Source organism: Schistocerca cancellata, chromosome 6 (assembly GCF_023864275.1).
Source record: "Schistocerca cancellata isolate TAMUIC-IGC-003103 chromosome 6, iqSchCanc2.1, whole genome shotgun sequence".
NCBI lineage: Eukaryota > Metazoa > Arthropoda > Insecta > Orthoptera > Acrididae > Schistocerca > Schistocerca cancellata.
In genome coordinates, this window is record NC_064631.1 from 482,012,526 (window position 1) to 482,031,654 (window position 19,129).

Genomic DNA, 19,129 nt, shown 5'->3' on the forward strand with positions numbered 1-19,129 from the left:
ATTAGTCTAGTGCGATATTCGTTGTATGAATGTGTATTAACAGGGACTGTAAAACGCGGAGAATGACCAGTACTCCAGTAGTGAATCGCGCGCCGCCTTGGCCCACTCTGGCTTCTACCGCGCTAGGCAGACGCTGCTGTAGTACCGTTCATTCTTCGTGATTTCCTCTCTCTGTCGCTTGAAATACATGGTAAGCGGTAGTTCGATAGTGTACAACCAAACCATTGATAACAAGTTGCTAGAAACGGTATCTACCGTAAAAAAAAACTAGGAGTAAGCATCCACACCGACCTTGTGTGAAATGACCACATAAAACAAATAGTAGGAAAAGCAGATGGCAGACTGAGATTTATAAGAAGAATCTTAAGAAAATGTATCGCATCCAAGGAATAAGCAGCGTACAAAAGCATGTTCGACCAGTTCTTGAGTATTGTTTATCAGTATGGGACCCTTACCAGGTAGGAATAATCCAAGAGATAGAGAAGATCCGACAAAGAGCTGTGCATTTCATCACCAGGTCGTTTAGTCGGCGCTACAACCTTGCAGATCTGCTCAGAAACCTCCAGTGGCAGATGCTACAAGAGGCGCTACAGCTGAAATTCCGAGAGAGTGCTTTCATTGAAGAGTCTGTCAACATATTATTTCCTCCTGAAAACGTCTTGGGATACGAACACAATGAAAAAATTCGACAAATTATAGCCAACACAGAGATTTACCAACAGTAATTCTGCCCATGTGCCATTCGGGAATGTAATAGAGAAGGGAGGAATCAGATATTGGTATCAGAAGTACCATCTGCCACACACCGTCAGGTGACTTGTAGATTACTGATGTAGATGTGCATTTATTTGGGCTGATCCCCTCCATACACAGCAGAAACGAAATTGCAAATATCTGCCGAACACCAGAGGAAATAGGTCTCATGTCTCTTATGATGAGCCGGCCGCTGTAGCCGAACGGTTCTACGCGCTTCAGTCCAGAACCACGCTACTGCTACGGTCGCAGATTCGAATCCTGCCTCGGGCATGGCTGTTTGTGATGTCCTTAGGTTGGTTAGATTTAAATAGTTCTAGGTCTAAGGGGACTGATGACCTCAGATGTTCAGTCCCATTGTGCTTAGAGCCATTTGAACCATTTTTCTTATGATGATTGAGCTGCCCCTACCGCTGTCTTTTTATGCAACCCACAATCTTAAAGCTGGTATTCATAAACGACGCGTGTTATTTTCATATTCTCTCGTTCGCTACATGCAAACTAATAGCCCTGCAGAAAAAAGTAAAAGGACCTTTTTGTAGGAAATTTAATGTAGTTAAATTTTGTACTGAGTTACGTTTTCGCTAGAGGCCGTAGTTTTCGAGTTATTTGAGGGAAACGTGGGCGAGAGAGCTTCAAACAACACTGCCAGACATACTGTGGGAGTGGGTCAGGATTTCTAGTATGTTGTTCATGGCATTTCCTCCTGCCACTGTACAAGAATTTACGACTGCACAAATCATTTCCTTTATTCTAACTTTTTCGGTCTTCATTTACATGCCTTATTATGCGGCCAGCTTAGTCGAGCACTTACAAATTGTAGGAGTGACATTCGTGTAAATTTTTTCTAAGAATCTTATGAATTTTAACAGCATAACGTGAACCATTACAACGTTCTATCCGTCAGGACTTCTGCCTATGAAACTACTGTGGTTATAAGAGTTAAATTTGGATAGCGTCAACGTAATTATTTTTAGCGTAACGTTTACAAAATTCGATTTTCTTCCATTACTCTCACGGGAACGTCTAATTATTGTACTAACGTTAATTAAATATCTGACTATGCTAGAGACATAATAGCCCAACCAATAGAGACCAAAAAAGGCCGAATATCGGGGAACAGTTTGTGCAGTTTTTGTACAGTGGTAGGAAGGTGTGGCATGAGCAACATACTAGAAATTCTGTCTGGTGGGGGCTGAATGTTGGACTGGGGTTTACAGTTCACTTATCTACGTTTTTCTTGAAGAACTCAAAAACTACGGCCTCTGGCGGAAACACTATCCCAGTAGGAAATTTAACTACATTAAATTTCTTACAAAGAGGTCCTGCTGTAATAGTTTGCGCGCAGCGAGGGACAGAATATGAAAATCTAGCGCATGTTTTATGGAGGCCGACCAATAACGTTGTGAGTTGCATAAAACGAAAGCGGCATCGGAGCTAAATCACTATCAATATACAAATTACAAGATCTACTTACTTTCAGCCGAGTGAAAAAGGAAACTGGTGCGCTTCTTTCTATGACTATTTACATGCTGTGCTTGAAAAAGTTAACAAAGTTCACTTATCATTGATTCTGACATTTGTGAGAAAACGCTAATGATTTATCTTTTCTGAGTTTTCAGGACTTACATATCACACTATAGCCCATATTTACTTCTTAGTTTAAATAGAGAAATAAGGACGTAATTTCCCATTTTGCGAGATAACATGTTAATTAGCGGAATATTAATTCTGATATATTGCTAACTGATCACCGCTATAGGTCAGAGGGGTGTGTGAACCACCGATGTCTCGAATGTGCATTAAATTCTTTAAACCCATGTGTCACCAGGGTCGTAAACTTTACCCCCAGCCGTGCCACTTACAAAAATGAACACATCTTTGGAAACAATTATTCCTCACGCTCTGAAAATATTACAGAAAACTACTTTAATCATCTATACTCTCCAGAACATCTTCCGTTAGCTGTTTAACGGCTTGTTAAAATTTAATGTACCTGTATGGGAACAGCATTTCAAACGATTTCATTTAGTTCTATTCTTCTCTTTTTTCTCCACGGTTGACTCTTTACAAAACTGTGCTCCTGACTCATACCTTGAGGAACTTCCTGCTCACTTTCAGGTAGGATGTCGATCAGGGTAAGGGTTTAGAGATGTAGATGGGCCGTTAAGAGTAAGTGGTGAGCCGGCCGCTGTGACCGAGCGGTTTTAGGCGCTTTAGTCCGGAATCACGCTGCTGCTGCGGTCGCAGGTTCGAATCCTGCCTCGGGCGTGGAGGTGTGTGATGTCCTTAGGTTAGTTAGGTTTAAGTAGTTCTAAGTCTAGGGGACTGATGACCTCAGATGTTAAGACCCATAATGCTTAGAGCCATTTGAACTATTTGAAGTAAGTGGTGAATTATTTCTTGAGATGGGTGGATGGAGATGTTGGTATGGGCGCACGACGACAAGGTCTTTAGCACCCGCGCAAAAACAGATTGAGACGAGTGCCAGTAAAATACCCAGTATAGAAAGATAGAACAGCAAGTAAACCACATGTAACATAGTTTGGAAAACTGAGTGCGGACCCACACTGAAGCAGGGGACGAAGCATGCCTTCATTAGTAAAACATGAACTACACAGGAAGAAAGTGGTATAAGGAGCTAAAACACTACAGCAGATGGACGTGGCAGGCTGACAGCGAGGGAAAAAAGGAGCAGACAGCCAATCTGCAACACGCTGAAACCTCCAGCCTAAAAGTTTAGGCCAGAGTCCAGACACATCTCAAAGCTATCCCTAATAACACTCGTCTCAGCATAAGCTAAAGCAGAGGGGAGATGCCTACCAATATCTGCCTCTGCCCTTGCATCAAGGCATTAATGCACTCCGTTAAAATGTGGCGGATAGAGATGTGCACACCACAAGCATCACAATACGGGGTATCCTCCCGCCGTAATAGAAAGCTAAGTGTGAGAGGACAGTGCCCAATTCTAAGACGAGAGAGTGTGACTTCATCCCTGAGCAACTGGCAAGAGGAACGCCATGGTTGGGTTGTTGACTTCACCAACTGCAGCTTATTGGCCGTCACTGCCAGCCATTCCGCCCTCCACAACTGCATGCACTTCCTGTGTAGGACAGAAACGACAGACTGCAAGGTAATGGGACACTGTGCCACATCCTGCCCTCTGCAGGCCTCCTTGGCAGCCCAATTGGCCTGTTCATTGCCCCACATCCCTACGTGGCCGGGCACCCAGAAGAATGACACCTGCTTACCCCGCCATTGGAACAAGTACGATTGGTCAAATATCAGCCAGACTAACTCCTCAGCTGGGTACAGGTTCTGCAACGATTGTAAGGCACTAAGGAAACCGGATCAGATGAGAAAACGTTTGCCCGGAATACGATGCATCTGCTCCAGTGTCTTCAGGATAGCGTGGAGCACCGCTGGGAAAACGGTATATTCGGCAGGAAGGCAAATCCTGGTGACATGGTCAGGGAACACTACAGAGCAGTCAAGGGAATTCCCTTGTTTGGAGCCATCAGTGTGAAATAAAATGTTAAAAAACAGAGATTCGAATGTAAAATCTGGCGTACTATCCTTCTTGGAATTAGTCAAGTCTGAAATAAATATGAGTCTCTGGAGGAGCCAAGGTGGAAATCTGCTCCAACCTCGACATAAAACATTAAGACCAGCCACATCCAACTCTAAAAGGCTGTCCTGTGCGTGAATCCCGTATGGCCTTGTTGCACATTGCCGGGTATGAAAAAGCTATGCCAGTGGAAGCCGAGAAATGGTATGGTATGCAGGTGTGTATGGAGTGGACAGGTTTTATGTATATGGCGCACCGTAACTAGCCGTCGCCTGATGTGAAGTGGCGGTTCACCAGCCTCTGCACAAAGGCTTGGTTTAGGGCTTGTCCTGAATGCCCCAGTGGCCAATTGAATGTCTTCATGATGCATCGTGTTCAACATTTTCAGATAAGAAGGTCTCGCAGACCTATACACCGTGCACCAATAATCGAGTCGAGATCGCACAAATGCGCTATAAAACCGGAGCAGACAAATTTCTGCTCCCCACGTGGTGTGACTGCCATTTTAAAATACTGAGAGCCTTAAGCGACCGCTTCTTCAGGTCCCTAAGAGGTGGCAAACGCGTAAGCTTGCTGTCAAATATGAGGCCCAGAAACCTCACTGTGTCAGTGAAATTAACAACAGTGTCCCTCATTATCAACTCGGGCAAGTTTAAAATGGAACGATTAAAAACAACATACACAGCCTTCTCGATTGAAAACTGAAAACCAGTCTTCAGTGCCCATTCGTCCAGACGGCGAAGAGTGAGTTGCAACTGACATGTTGTCGTGTTAAGGCTACAAGAAGTCATCCACAAACGACGAACACTGGACAGGACTTTGCACTGCCGACGTAATCCTATTAATAGCTGTGGCAAAGACAGTCACACTTAAAATACTACCTTGACGGACACCGTTCTCCTGCTCAAAGTGATCAGGCAGGACGTCGCCAACTCGGTATCAAAAATACTGTGGCGAGAGAAAGGACCGAATAAAAATGGGAAGACAACCACGAAAACCCTAATCGTAAAGCTGCTCGGGGATAAAATGCCTCCAAGCAGTATCGTAGGCCTTCTGGATGTCAAAAAATGTACCAAAAAGGTATATTGTGTGTAGGAAAGCCTGTTGTATAGTCGCCTCCAGTAGGGCCAGGTTATCAAAGGTGAAGCGATACCTCCTGAACCTACACCAAGCAGTTGCCTGGATTCTAACATCCAGACAAGGCGGCAGTTGACCATCCGCTCCAAGCAGCTTGTGAGGGCAACACATCAATAACTACTCGGGCACATACGGTCTTTCCCAGGTTTTAAAAGAGGAATCAAAATAGTCTCACGCCATAAGTCGGGGAAGTGACCTGACGCCCAAATGGCATTAAAAAGTGCGATGCGGGTACCTTTGTTTCGGCTGGTGAGGTGCCGCAGCATACTGTAATGGATTCTGTCGTGACCAGGGCATGCGTCAGGAGCCGCAGACAATGCAGAATCCGGCTCCCACATGGAGAATGGGCATCCGGAAGTCCAAACTGCCCCTTTCAGCAACTGCTCTACGGTGCTGGGAACCTGGAACATGACTGGCGATTACATTAACTGTTGCAAAATAGGCAGCCATCGTCTGGGCAATGTCTCGCGGATTGGTTTTGGAGAGTGCTGTTCCCCATTACAGTAGTCATGGGGTACCTCCTGAATCTCCCAGAAATTTGCCTGATGGTCTCCCATACAACTGAACTCTTTGTGGAATGATTAATGGGATTCAGGAACTGTTGTCACGACCTCTTCTTGCTCTCTCCAATAATCTGGCAACACCTTGCCCTCGCCACCTGAAAGGCTGCAAGATTCTCTGCAGTTGGCCGACACTTGAACCTACACAGAACTGCACGCCTAGTCTTGATTGCAGAGCCGCATTCGTCACTCCACCGAGGGACAAGGTGCCTCTTCTGTTATTCCATGGACTGTGGAATGGATGGTGCAGCAGCGTTGTGGATCATCACGGCGGGCTCCTTTTGGGTTCCACCGCATCTGCTCAAGTGGATAGAGATTGGGAAGTGATCACTGCCATGCAAGTCGACGACCACTTCCCATTGAGCCATGCGAGTAAGGGCTGGAGAGCAAAGCATGAAATCGATGGCAGAGAACGAACTACTTGCAGTGCAAAAGTGCATTGTCTGTCACGTATTCAGCAACTATGCACATGATGACAAGAGAATCCTCTCAAGTGCTCTCCCCTGGGGACAGATAGTTGCAGAGCCCCAAAGCACAACGTGTGCATTAAAATCACCAGAGAGGATGAAGGAGTGGGGGAGCTGTGTAAGAAGATCGTTGAGAGTCTCTTCATTGAGCGCATCATGTGGCGGTATGTAAAGGCAACATATTGTCAATGGATGACGCAAGTGCACTGATATGGCAACTGTTCGTACATTCGTTGTAAGGGAGAGGGGCGAGGAGTGGTAGTCGGTACTGACGAAAATACCGACTCCTCCTCTAGTTCTCTTTCCACTCAGGTCGTCCTTCTTGTGAAGTACATAGCCCCTGCAAATTCCACTGAAATATGGAACCACCTATCACGGGCGTAGCACCTTCATACTACCTCTCCGCCGTGGTGGGGAGACTGCAGCAGGTGGAGGGGCAGTCGTGGATCAAGTTGATTACTCCACACATACCTCATATTCCATCAGATCTGGGGAAAGAGTCAGATGAAGCATCAGGTAGAATCACATCGCCATGGTCGAATAGTTTACCACTTGATTTTACCTGCTGTTACTGCTTTTCGCGATTTTGTAGGCTTCGCTTGAGCCGCAGTAGGAGTGGTAGTGGCCGTGCTGGGCTTCTGAACAGCCTCAGCCGTCGGAGGTGCCTGGGGCTCACTCAAGTTGCCCACTGAACCTTTGTCCGCTGTTTTTGGGGGGGGGGGGGGGGGGGTGGCTACAGGCGTTGGAACACTTCCTGCCTTGCAAGTGCACTGACTTGTGCAAGTCTAGTGCCAACACTCGCCACCTCCGTTTGTGTAGAGGTATCAGATTTCGGAGTAGGCTTCTGAAATATGGACGCAAAAGATGTAGCAAACGTGGGAGGCTGCATGGACTTGTACATGTTTTTGGTCACACCATAGGGGATATGCTAAGTTGTTTTTATTTCCTGTACGTTTCGTTCCACTAGAAATATTCTCCAGCCCCTACCTCAAACTGGTTGTTGTCTAGAGCTATTGATACGTTTAGCTGGAGACGAGCAACCAACTCCTTCATGATCAGCCTTACCCCAGTTGCCACACGTCGCTTCTCCTTTGCACCTGAGGTTTGTATGCCCAAAACGCTGGTATTTAAAACAGCGCATTGGCCGCACGTTTAGGTGAAGAAAGCCTGCCTTCACATGCTCTGGGAGTTTGGGAGTGTTGAAGCTAAGAATGAAGGAGTCAAATTTAATTAGATTTCCATCCATCCTTTTCATAACGTTCTGAACATCCACAATTTCTTCCGGAGACCACTCATTCTTCAGTTCTTCGATTGGTAAATCAATGAGGTCGCTACATGACACAACACTTCTGCTGAAGTTCAGAGCGCTGTGGAGCTCTGAATCGATGGCATATTCACTCAGGCACTGAGCACTCTGTAGGTTAACGACTTGTTGGGAACTGGAAGTTTCAACCAACAGCGTCCCATTTCGCAACCGCTTTACAGATTTTAAAGTCCTGGCGATTCCTTCTAAGGCCTTCTGTACGTAAAAAGGCGAGACCTTCTCGAAATTACTTTCTTTCCTTTTTATTACTGAAAGCACATTCTGTTTACTAGACCGTGTTCTGTTACGCTTTACTGCTGCCTGCTGCCTTACTCTCGCATCTGGAGGGGCTGGCTACCTGATCCCTCTTATTATTTGGGGTGTTAGTACCCTCCAGCAACCCACCCTTTCCGCTGGGAGGAGGAAAAAAGATTTCGGAGAATCCATTTCGGTCCCACGAGCAGCCTGAGTAAGATTTATACAACTGAGGCGCCGCAGTTCCCCAGAAGTTGCCTGCCAACGACTGCTCTACCTCAAAAGTCATTGAGGAGTTTTTTTTAAAGAGGTTTTTGACGTCCTCGCGATCCGGGCGGTCAAGCCAAGATCCCCGTTCCAAGAGACAGACAACGTTCCACCGCCGTGCCGCACAGTGGTCGCTGGAGCATGCCCAGAGCTTACAGTGACAGGATACTGGCGGCGCTTAACAGTCCTCAGTTCAGGAACCCCGAGGTCGCCAAGCCCGTTCTCAGAAACTAAATGCTGAGCCCCTGAGGGATATTTGTTGAGAAGTAGTGGACAGTATACGTTACATGTGTGAAGCTGGGAAAAACTATGGAGTGGAATGGACAATGCTTATTCACTTCCTGAAGAAGATTAGCTTGGATTTAAGGTCGGTTTGAGAGCATTTTTCCACATGAACGACATGTCATATGGCCTCCACCCCCTCCCTCGTGTGCTTTCACTTGTGTCAGTTTCCGCTACCAGTAATGAAACTCCTCGTACACAAATTTTGCACTTTGTACCCCCCTGGTGCCCCTCTCGCCGGTCCTGCTGAATGAGAAACAGTGAAGAATATTAAGCAATATACTTATGCTAAAAATAATGTAGTAATGGGAGAGTAAGTAAGAGAGAGAATTAAAAGCTGAGGTGTTGAGAGACATGACTACGGCTTATTACCAACATCCTGTGATATTTGTCTTCAAGATAGAGCAATGAACTGCTGTCAGGAAGAAACGTGGGGGTGGGGGGAAGCAATAGTTGGAAGGGAAAACAAGTGTATTCGACGTTTTTATTTATTTTATTTTGTAAACAGTAGCAATACGAATTGTATTTTTGTAATAACGTGGGACAATAACAACTGCAGTTAAAAATTATTCGTGTGCCAGAGTGCATAAACAAAACCGAAAGACGTGTACGGAAGTTGTAAGCAACAATAGTGCATAAACATTGAAAACTTAAGTACTAAATATTCTGTGATAAATTATTAAATTGTTCAGTCAGAAATTCGCAATCTCGACTGTACTTTCTTTAACGAAATAAATATCTTCCAGAGTACAAATTGTCAGACATAAATACCCAGGAGAGCAAGAGCTGCATATATTGTGGCTCTCTGCAGACTCATAAATCAGTTTAGTTCTGATTACATGCCGTTATTTGCTATAAATGAAAAAAAATCGGTTGAAGTTTTAAGGCTCTGAAGAACAGCTATGAACAAATTGGTATGAGAGCAAGTATGTGAACCAAGAAGCGAATGGAAATTGAAAGAGAAAGAGGAAGATAAATGTGAGAACACTGCAAGACGAATTTTTATATATTTAGGATTCAGAGTTAGCAGAGATATGACATGCAAAAATGCTAAACTTTTTATAGAGATAAGAAATAATTTTGTGCGTCCTAGGAGAAGCAGTTAATGAAGTAGTTAGTCAAATTGTTCGTATAAATTGTAGCCTTCAGGGACACGAAGAGCGGTGTTTACAATCCAGCAAAATGTGCGTGTGTAGAAAGATAGAAGAAATGCAGCTGAAAGGCAAAATAGTTAACGCGGAGACATTAAAAGGATGAATGAAGGAATGTCATTGCGAACCATAAAAAACAAGGAAAGAAACTGACCAGCGCATCCGATAAGAAGAGACCCTATAGCAAAAGAAGCCATAGAAGGAATCGCAAATGGAAAAAATGTCAAAGGATGGAGAAAGTACCATCTAACAGGCATCATTATGCTACCTGGCGGTGAAAACCGTGTATCAGAATGGGACTCGAACTCCGAACCTTCGTCAATACTGTTACCAAATGAGCTATCCAGGCACGCATCATGACCCGCCAGGACAGCTTCAATTATACCAGCGCATCTCTGTGTCCAAACTTCGTAGACCTCCCGCATATCTTGCTGTTCTACCTTTCTTCGAAGAAACAATTACTGTATAACAGCAGCGCATTGGTTGCGTCCGAAAATGAAGGTGTGAGCGGAAATAGCTCGGACACGAGGGCATTGCCCTTGAAACATAAGGTTGCAGTTCAAGTCTCAGACCAGTATATAAACCTCTCAGGTAATTTCATACTAGCCCATGGGCCCCTGCAAAGTGAAAAATTCCTTTTCGACATTAGGATAAATGTGTCTCACAATAAAATTAAGAAAATAACTGAGAAGACTAGAAACGGAGAACGCTTAGCTAAATGCGATAAGACCAGTCCCTGGGGCAGAACAAGGTCATGATTATGGTGGAACATCGAGCACTTATGAAGTAGTAGCAGATACATCCGGGATTTTCCGGCTAATCATTTTGCCAATTTTCTGTTGGAAACGAAACAAAGATCTATGTTTGTAGTGTACAGTTTCTGTGCTCTGGGCACTGCTTCTTCGGGTGTCTACACCGTGATTTTGTAAAGGTCTCTACTGCAACGCGTCTTCATAGCTCTTAGACGGCTGTTCTTTTCGTCCAAAGCTTTCATAGTTGAAAGCTGTCAAAACCGCTGCCAGGTGTCAAGGATTTCCTTAAGTTGACTTCATTGTAGGAGTGTCTTAGTAGCAAGGAATAAATATATTAAAACTTAATGAATGATGTGGCATTTTTTCCACATATCTCACTGTTAATGACGTCATATCTTTTCGTCTACGCCATATAGACGTACGATGATATATTTGTGTAGGTACCTTCAATATAGCACTGGACGAAGTGATCAGGCAGTGGAGAGCAATAAACGAGGAAATGGGAATACCAAAGACCCATGTTGGGGATAAAAAGGACGACAGGACTCAAGTAGACTGCCTAGCCTTTGCAGATGACATAGCAATAGTGAGACGGAAGGAGACGCAAATACACAACTCGACAACTTAAGTAAAGTTGCCAGAAAGGTGGGACTGAGGATCGCCTATAACACGACAAAGACATTAAATACCACCGCAGATTGGGAAAGGAAGGCACTGTACATATGGTGGACAAATTTAAATACCTGGGTGAATTTATAACAGGAAGGAAAAGGAGCAAGGAGGGAATAACAGAGAGGATAAAGAAGATGAGGTCAGCCTTCTGCATGACGAGAGAGATATACAATAAAAAGAATATATCCACAGAGGCAAAGATAAGCCACTACAAGGCAACAGTGAGGAATGCAGTATTATATGCTGCTGAGACGATGACACTAGGAAGAAATGGGGCAGAACAACTAGAGAAAGAAGAGAGAAAAATACTGATAAAAATACTATGTCCAAAAGAGGTGGAGAGAGGTGGATGCGAAGACCTAGGGAAGAATTGTACCGGAACATGAGAACAATATCCGGGGAAATCAGACTCAAAAGGGCAAGGTTTGCTGGGCATGTAGTTATAATGAGTATGGACAGAATGACGAAGAGAGTGTGGGAAACAACAGGGAGGACAAGGGGAAAGACAGGAACCAAGTGGATTGTTGAACTTCGGAAGGACTGGTTGGAGCTGGGGATCAAGGGGGAAGGAAAGGAAAATTGGAGGAACAAATATACACCGACAAATTTGCCGGGGATCAATGACAGGGAAGAATACAGGAAAAGATTAGAATGCCACCAGTGGAGCCGCCAGGAGAAACGGAAACTGAAGATCTCGGAAGAAGAGCGGGAGAGAAGAAGAGAAAGAATGAAGAGGTTCTGGGAGAAGAAGAGGAAAATGCAGTCCACGAAGGGGCTACCCATGGTCCTACAGAGGCCGTAACGCAAGAAGAAGAAGTAGGTACCTTCAGCTGCGTATATGGGTACTGTCTGCGAAATTTGTTGCGAATACAGCTAGTAGTACAGAAGTAACAAATTTAAATGTCATGCATGATGTGACATTTTTTTCACGTATCTCTTTCTTCTTCTGAAATGTGATACGTTGTTGTTGTTGTTGTTGTGGTCATAGGTCCTGAGAATGGTTTGATGCAGCTCTCCATGCTACTCTATCCTGTGCAAACTTCTTCATCTCCCAGTACTTACTGCACCCTACATCCTTCTGAATCTGCTTAGTGTATTCATCTCTTGGTCTCCCTCTACGATTTTTACCCTCCAATACTAAACTGTGATCCCTCGATGTCTCAGAACATGTCTACCAACCGATCCCTTCTTCTAGTCAACTTGTGCCACAAGCCCCCCTGTCCCCAATTCTGTTCAATACCTCCTCATTAGTTATGTGATCTACCCATCTAAACTTCAGCATTTTTCTGCAGCACCACATTTCGAAAGCTTCTATTCTCTTCTTGTCTAAACTATTTATCGTCCACGTTTCACTTCCATACATGGCTACACTCCATACAAATACTTTCTGAAACGACTTCCTGACATTTAAATCTATACTAAATGTTAACAAATTTTTCTTCTTCAGAAACGCTGTCCTTGCCATTGCCAGTCTACATTTTATATCCTCTCTACTTCGACCATCACCAGTTATTTTGCTCCCCAAACAGCAAAGCTCCTTTACTAAATTAAGTGTCTCATTTCCTAATCTAATTCCCTCAGCATCACCCGACTTAATTCGACTACATTCCATTATCCCTATTTTGCTTTTGTTGATGTTCATCTTATACCCTCCTTTCAAGACACTGTCCATTCCGTTCAACTGCTCTTCCAAGTCCTTTGCAGTCTCTGACATAATTACAATGTCATCGGCGAACTTCAAAGTTTTTATTTCTTCTCCATGGATTTTAATACCTACTCCGAACTTTTCTTTGGTTTCCTTTATTGCTTGCTCAATACACAGATTGAATAACATCGGGGATAAGCTACAACCCTGTCTCACTTCCTTCCCAACCACTGCTTCCCTTTCATACGCCTCGACTCTTATAACTGCCATCTGGTTTCTGTACAAATTGTAAATAGCCTTTCGCTCCCTGTATTTTACCCCTGCCACCTTCAGAATTTGAAAGAGAGTATTCTAGTCAACGTTGTCAAAAGCTTTCTCTAAGTCTACAAATGCTAGAAATGTAGGTTTGTCTTTCCTTAATCTATTTTCTAAGGTAAATCGTAGGGACAGTATTGCCTCACGTGTTCCAACATTTCTACGGAATCCAAACTGATCTTCCCCGAGGTCGGCTTCTATCAGTTTTTCGATTCGTCTGTAAAGAATTCGCGTTAGCATTTTGCAGCTGTGACTTACTAAACTGATAGTACGGTAATTTTCACATCTGTCAACACCTGCTTTCTTTGGAATTGGAATTATTATACTCTTCTTGAAGTCTGAGGGTATTTCGCCTGTCTCATACATCTTGCTCACCAGATGGTAGAGTTTTGTCAGGACTGGCTCTACCAAGGCTGTCAGTAGTTCTAATGGAATGTTGTCTACTCCGGGGGCCTTGTTTTGACTCAGGTCTTTCAGTGCTCTGTCAAACTCTTCACGCAGTATCATATCTCCCATTTCATCTTCATCTACATCCTCTTCCATTTCCATAATATTGTCCTCAAGTACATCGCCCTTGTATAGACCCTCTAGGTGATTCTTACCCACACAGAAATTATTGCCTGACATTAAGGAATATGTGTTTGGCTGAAATCGATTAAGTGCTTAGGAGGAGATGTGCAACATACACACGTATTTACACGCATACATACATCCGTTTTTGTAACGTGTATGGATTGTGTTGACTATTGCTTTGCTGCATTCATAGAAGCCAAGGGTCACGTTAGTTTTAACCATCCGCGAAAGTGCACATGTACCGAAGAGTTTCCGGGGAAGTACAAACGCGGCCATTTCTTGCGTCTGAACGTTTCACGTAGGAGAAAGTGAACTGTGTCTGACCTTGTCGAGACACGGAAAAGGGGCAGATTGTGACGAAGCGGAATGAATGCGCATTGTAAGCCGGTAATGAGCTGTCCACGCACGGTCAGCCAGTTCCGTAGCATCACTCTGCGTCTACAATAGAATAACGTCTTCTCTCCGAAGCCCATCCAACTGCAAACATCTCTGTGAGCAGCGATTACGCATTCAGCATTCCGGGGCAACTCCTCCTTTTACATCTTTTACGTACAGGCGGAAATGTGGAGCGCCGGCCCCGTGTCTCGACCCCGCCTCCTTCTCCGGTCCTCCCCCAGCCAAGGTCGCTTTATGTAAGAAGTGAGAGGGCTGCCGCGGAACACAATACGCCCGTTCCGGAGTGTGAAGACGCTCCGTGGCCGCGAAAGTGAAAGGCTAATAAGGCACAGCGCGAGGGAAGCGAAGCGCTCCATTACGGGATGGGGCGGCGGACGCGCGCTCAAAAATTTTAATGGAATGCGGCGCCATTGTGTGCCTGGGAGCGCCGGGCGATAACCTTGGGACGATTAACCTTAATTGGTGGCCAGAAGAATGCTCTTTGATTACGATGATACAGCCAAAATGCTTTCCTATTCCGCCCGAGAAATGCTCGGCCCGCGACGCGCTGGAATCGAAGGGATTGTCGAAAGCCGTGACGATGGAGAAACTCGTACCTGAGGAAGTACTTTCTTACATTCAGGGCCTATTCACCTTCCTCCCTGCACACCATTCACGGCACTGATATTGAAGGACAGCAACTTCGTAATTTGTTGGCTGACGCTTAAAATAGACCTTCGGTGCAGCTACATTTCATAATGTTGTTTAGCAAAGCGACGATCAGACTGTATTACTTTTCCATGAGTCCAAACAGTGTATTAGCTGGATAGTTGTAATCTGCCAGCATTATGATACCGGATAATCGGATTTAAATTCCAGTATATTTGTAAAATATCAATCTTTTGACCTACAACGATCGTATGGCATTGTTTGACAGCTCCAACAAGAGACGTGCAGCCGCCGAAATTCTACATCTACAAATACCTCTATTTTCCGCGAGCCACATTGCGGTGTGTGGCGGAGGGTACTTTGTGTACCATTGTCGTTTTCCCTCTTTCCTGCTCGAGTCACACAGAGTTCGGGAGAACAACGATTACCGATAAGACCTCGAATTTTTTAAATTTTATCGTGATGCTTTTTTCGCGAGTTATAAATAGGAAGAAGCTATATATGATTCACTCTCTAAGAATGTACACTCCCTGTACAGTAAACCGCACCATGATGCAGAACTAACCTCTCGGAACTGAAACGTCTGCTACTGGACTTAGCTGAGCATCGCCAGTAAGCTTTCGCGCGGTTACTAAATGAACTTGTAATGAAACGCGCTGCTCTTCTTTGGATCCTCTCTATTTCTTCTACCTATCCTATCTTCTACGGATCCCATACTCCCGAGCAATGTTAAAGTATTGATCGAACAACGGCTCTGTAAGCTACCTCCTTAGTTCAAAAAATGGTTTTGAGCGCTATGGGACTTAACATCTGAGGTCATTTCCTGAAGATTTTTCCGATGAATCTGTCTGCCATCTACCTTACCCGTAATAAGTTCTATGAGATCGTTCTACTTTAAATAGCTTCGTATGCATACTCATGAATGTTTTATGGAAGTAACTGTTTGCAGTGATTGTTCTGAAGTCGTGTAATCATAAAGTAATGGGTCTTCCTGTCTGTGTACACGGAGTACGATACATTTGTATATGTTGACGCTCAGTTGCCACTTCCTGCATCAAGGTTCGATCCTGCACAGGTCTTCCTGCATTCTGCTACAATTTTCTAGCGTTGTGACGCCTCTGTATGAAATAGCATCATCCGCGAAGTGCCTCATGGAACTTCCCATGTTTTCTACTATGTGACTCATACATATTGTGAAAAATAGTGGACCTATAACATTATCTTGGACTACGACCGATGTCACTTTTATATCTGAAAACTTGTCTCCGTTGAGAATCACATGCTGTGTCCTGTTTGCTAGAAACTCTTCAGTCCAGTCACACAGCTGGGCTGATATTCCGTACGCTCGTATTTTGTTCACTAGGTGGTGGTGCGGAGGTGTATCGACTACCTTGTGGAATTCATGGGAACACGACATCTACCTGGGCGCCTGTATCTACCGCCTTCTGGGTCTCGTGGACGAACGGAGCGACCTGGATTTCAGACGATCTGTGATTTCGGAACCCGTGCTGATTCCAACAGGGGAGATTCTATTCTGTTGCGTCCACAAACAGAAAGTCTGAATAGCTTCACAAGCAAGTTGCTACAACAGCAGAGGAGCACAGCAAACACCGAGGAGCTTCAGGCGTACAGGGAACAACACTAGCTGCACCTCAGTTACGTATTTGCTTACGTCTGATGCACTAGGGCGGATGTCGGACCACTTCACCTGACGGTGGGACAACGGTGTGTGGTTACGTTATCTTGTTTCTGTTTAATCAACTTCCAAAGATGTTATGTCTCTGAAGTTCTCTTAAGAAGTATCTTTTCAGTGCCACAGAAAAGGCGTGTAAGGTGAACCACAATTCGACCGACAATGTTTCAGAGGTTGTTCAATGGTACGTTGTGAGAATTTTCGTACAAGGGACCCACGGTTTCCAGCGACTCGTTATACAATTATTGCATATTGGTTAGCTCCTTACCCTAACTACATTCGTATCTGAACTGCACTAAAAGTAGTGTTCAGAGTTACGAATACCGACGGTATTACTATATATAGTTTTACTGCTGAAAAGTTGGCAGCTTTGCATTTTGTGTATGGTTAAATTCAATACAGTGGAAAAGCGGTACAACGGCGCTATGCTGAACCGTTCTCGCATCGACGACTGTGACATCACCATAGCTTAACATATGTCTCATGACTGTTGCATTATTCTGTGTTGTGTGTTGTACGTCTTGGTTATTGCGTATTACAGGCTTCCTCGCTGTTGTAAAGATATTTTCACAGAAGCAATGGTGATTGCGGTAACTTACCGAATAAAGCAGAATTACATTTTTACTTTAGAACGTGCCGGCGACCCGCCGAGATAGCTGTGCGTGTTAAAGCGCAGCTAGCCGGACGGGGATCAGTGTAAAGATTGGTTCAAATGGCTCTGAGCACTATGGGACTTAACTTCTAAGGTCATCAGCCCATAGAACTTAGAACTAATTAAACCTAACTAACCTAAGGATATCACACACATCCATGCCCGAGGCAGGATTCGAACCTGCGACCGTAGCGGTCGCGCGGTTCCAGACTGTAGCGCCTAGAACCGCTCGGCCACCCCGGCCGGCCAGTGTAAAGAGTCAGATGAAAAATACCAATAGAAGCTTATTATTACTCTGATATATTGTAAATTTCTTTTTTTTTCTTTTTGTTTTTCTATCTCAAAATACGTTTTGTAATTAAAATCATAATAAAATCTTTTGGTCAGAGACTTTTTTAAAGAGGCCAAAAGGAAACTAAATCTACCATCTTTTGCTGTGTACAAGTGACATGGCATTTCATTTCGTCTCGCCATTCTGTGGCGTCTTTTCTTATCTTGTTGTCACAGAGTAATCATACGTTTCTCTGTACCTTTTCTTTAGATAAAATATAAGATTTTTTTTTAAACTTGTATGTGGATTTTAATTATAATATACAACCTGATAACATCTCATTATAATAACCACGGCACTGTATGAATATTTGCATCTTTTTTTCAGAGGCGTGAGAAAAGGATTGGCGACGAATTGATCGAGGGTAGAACGGCCGAAAGCATTGCGCGCTCTTTCGTTACCTATTCAGTATCCCTAATCAAAGCCACCCTGTGATCAAGTTGCTGATAATTTCTTTCCATTCCTCACGTATATTTCTTACGTAAGAACCATGTTAGGCTGATCGGTCAATTACCTTCGAACTATGACGTCGGCAGATGCTTCAGTGAATTGGTGTAGTATAGTGCCTCACGATATTAAGGGGCTCCGGAAAGGCTCAAATTCATGAATAGTTCAATTTTTACTTTTTTGCGTTTTCTGAATCTGCAGACTATTACCTTTTAATAGATATATAATTTATTCAATTCCGAAGACTACAACTATTTTTAAATTTTTTTTTTTGAAATGTGTTCTACATGGGCGTGACCCACTGTGGCGCTGTTAAACTGCTGTCAAATGGTGTTATTATTAACGTCCGTGTTCATCAGGTACATTTTAGTGATGTGAGATAAAGTATGTGTTGTGGCTAACCTATTTTCAGAGACTTAGCAGCACCTGAACTGTTGAAAAAGTGTATTCACGGAAAAACTCAAAACCCCAATGAAAGTGTAAATAGTGTTATATGGTCGAGAATCCCCAAGACTGTATTTGTTGGAATAGAAACACTTCACTTTGGTGTGTATGATTCGGTTGCGACTTTCAATGATGGCAACATTGTAAGGTGCAAGGTATTTAGAAATATGGGAATGAAGATAGGTTCTAACATGGTACGAGCGATGCTTGCTTTAGACAAGGAACGCCTTCGGGTTGCAGACAGGGCTGTAAAGAGTCTAGAAATACAAGCAAGAGTAAACAGGAGGAGGAACAAGAGGAAGCTGGAGGAGGAGTTTGCAGAGGATGAAGATAATCCATCCTATGGACCTGGAATGCACTAAAAAGTTAATCCAATCTTTGTCGCTCGATTCCCAAAACCTTTATTTTCTCATACTAATTACATGTTTTCTAAGGATCTTCCAAACATATTTGTTTCAAACTTTCAGTAAATGTTACGCAGTACCTTCTGCATAATTTAACACAGCCTTTTTCCAAAAAACTGTATATTTTTGAATATATAAATAAAAAATTGCAAAAAAATGTTGTGAATTTTCATTACAATTGAAAAAAAAATCATCTTTAATAACTGAACTAAAATTTTGTAAAATCCCTGTGTTAAGTTGTAGCCCATATTCCAATAAATAATCTGTAAAAAGTTCAACTTCCTACCTCAAATACTTTGTGAGGAAAGATGTAATTTATAAGCGTTATTTTAACATTGAAAGTATAGGGCGTTCCGGAGCCCCTTAATAGACGTTAAACTCATAATTAAGTGAATACGTGAGTCACATCATTAA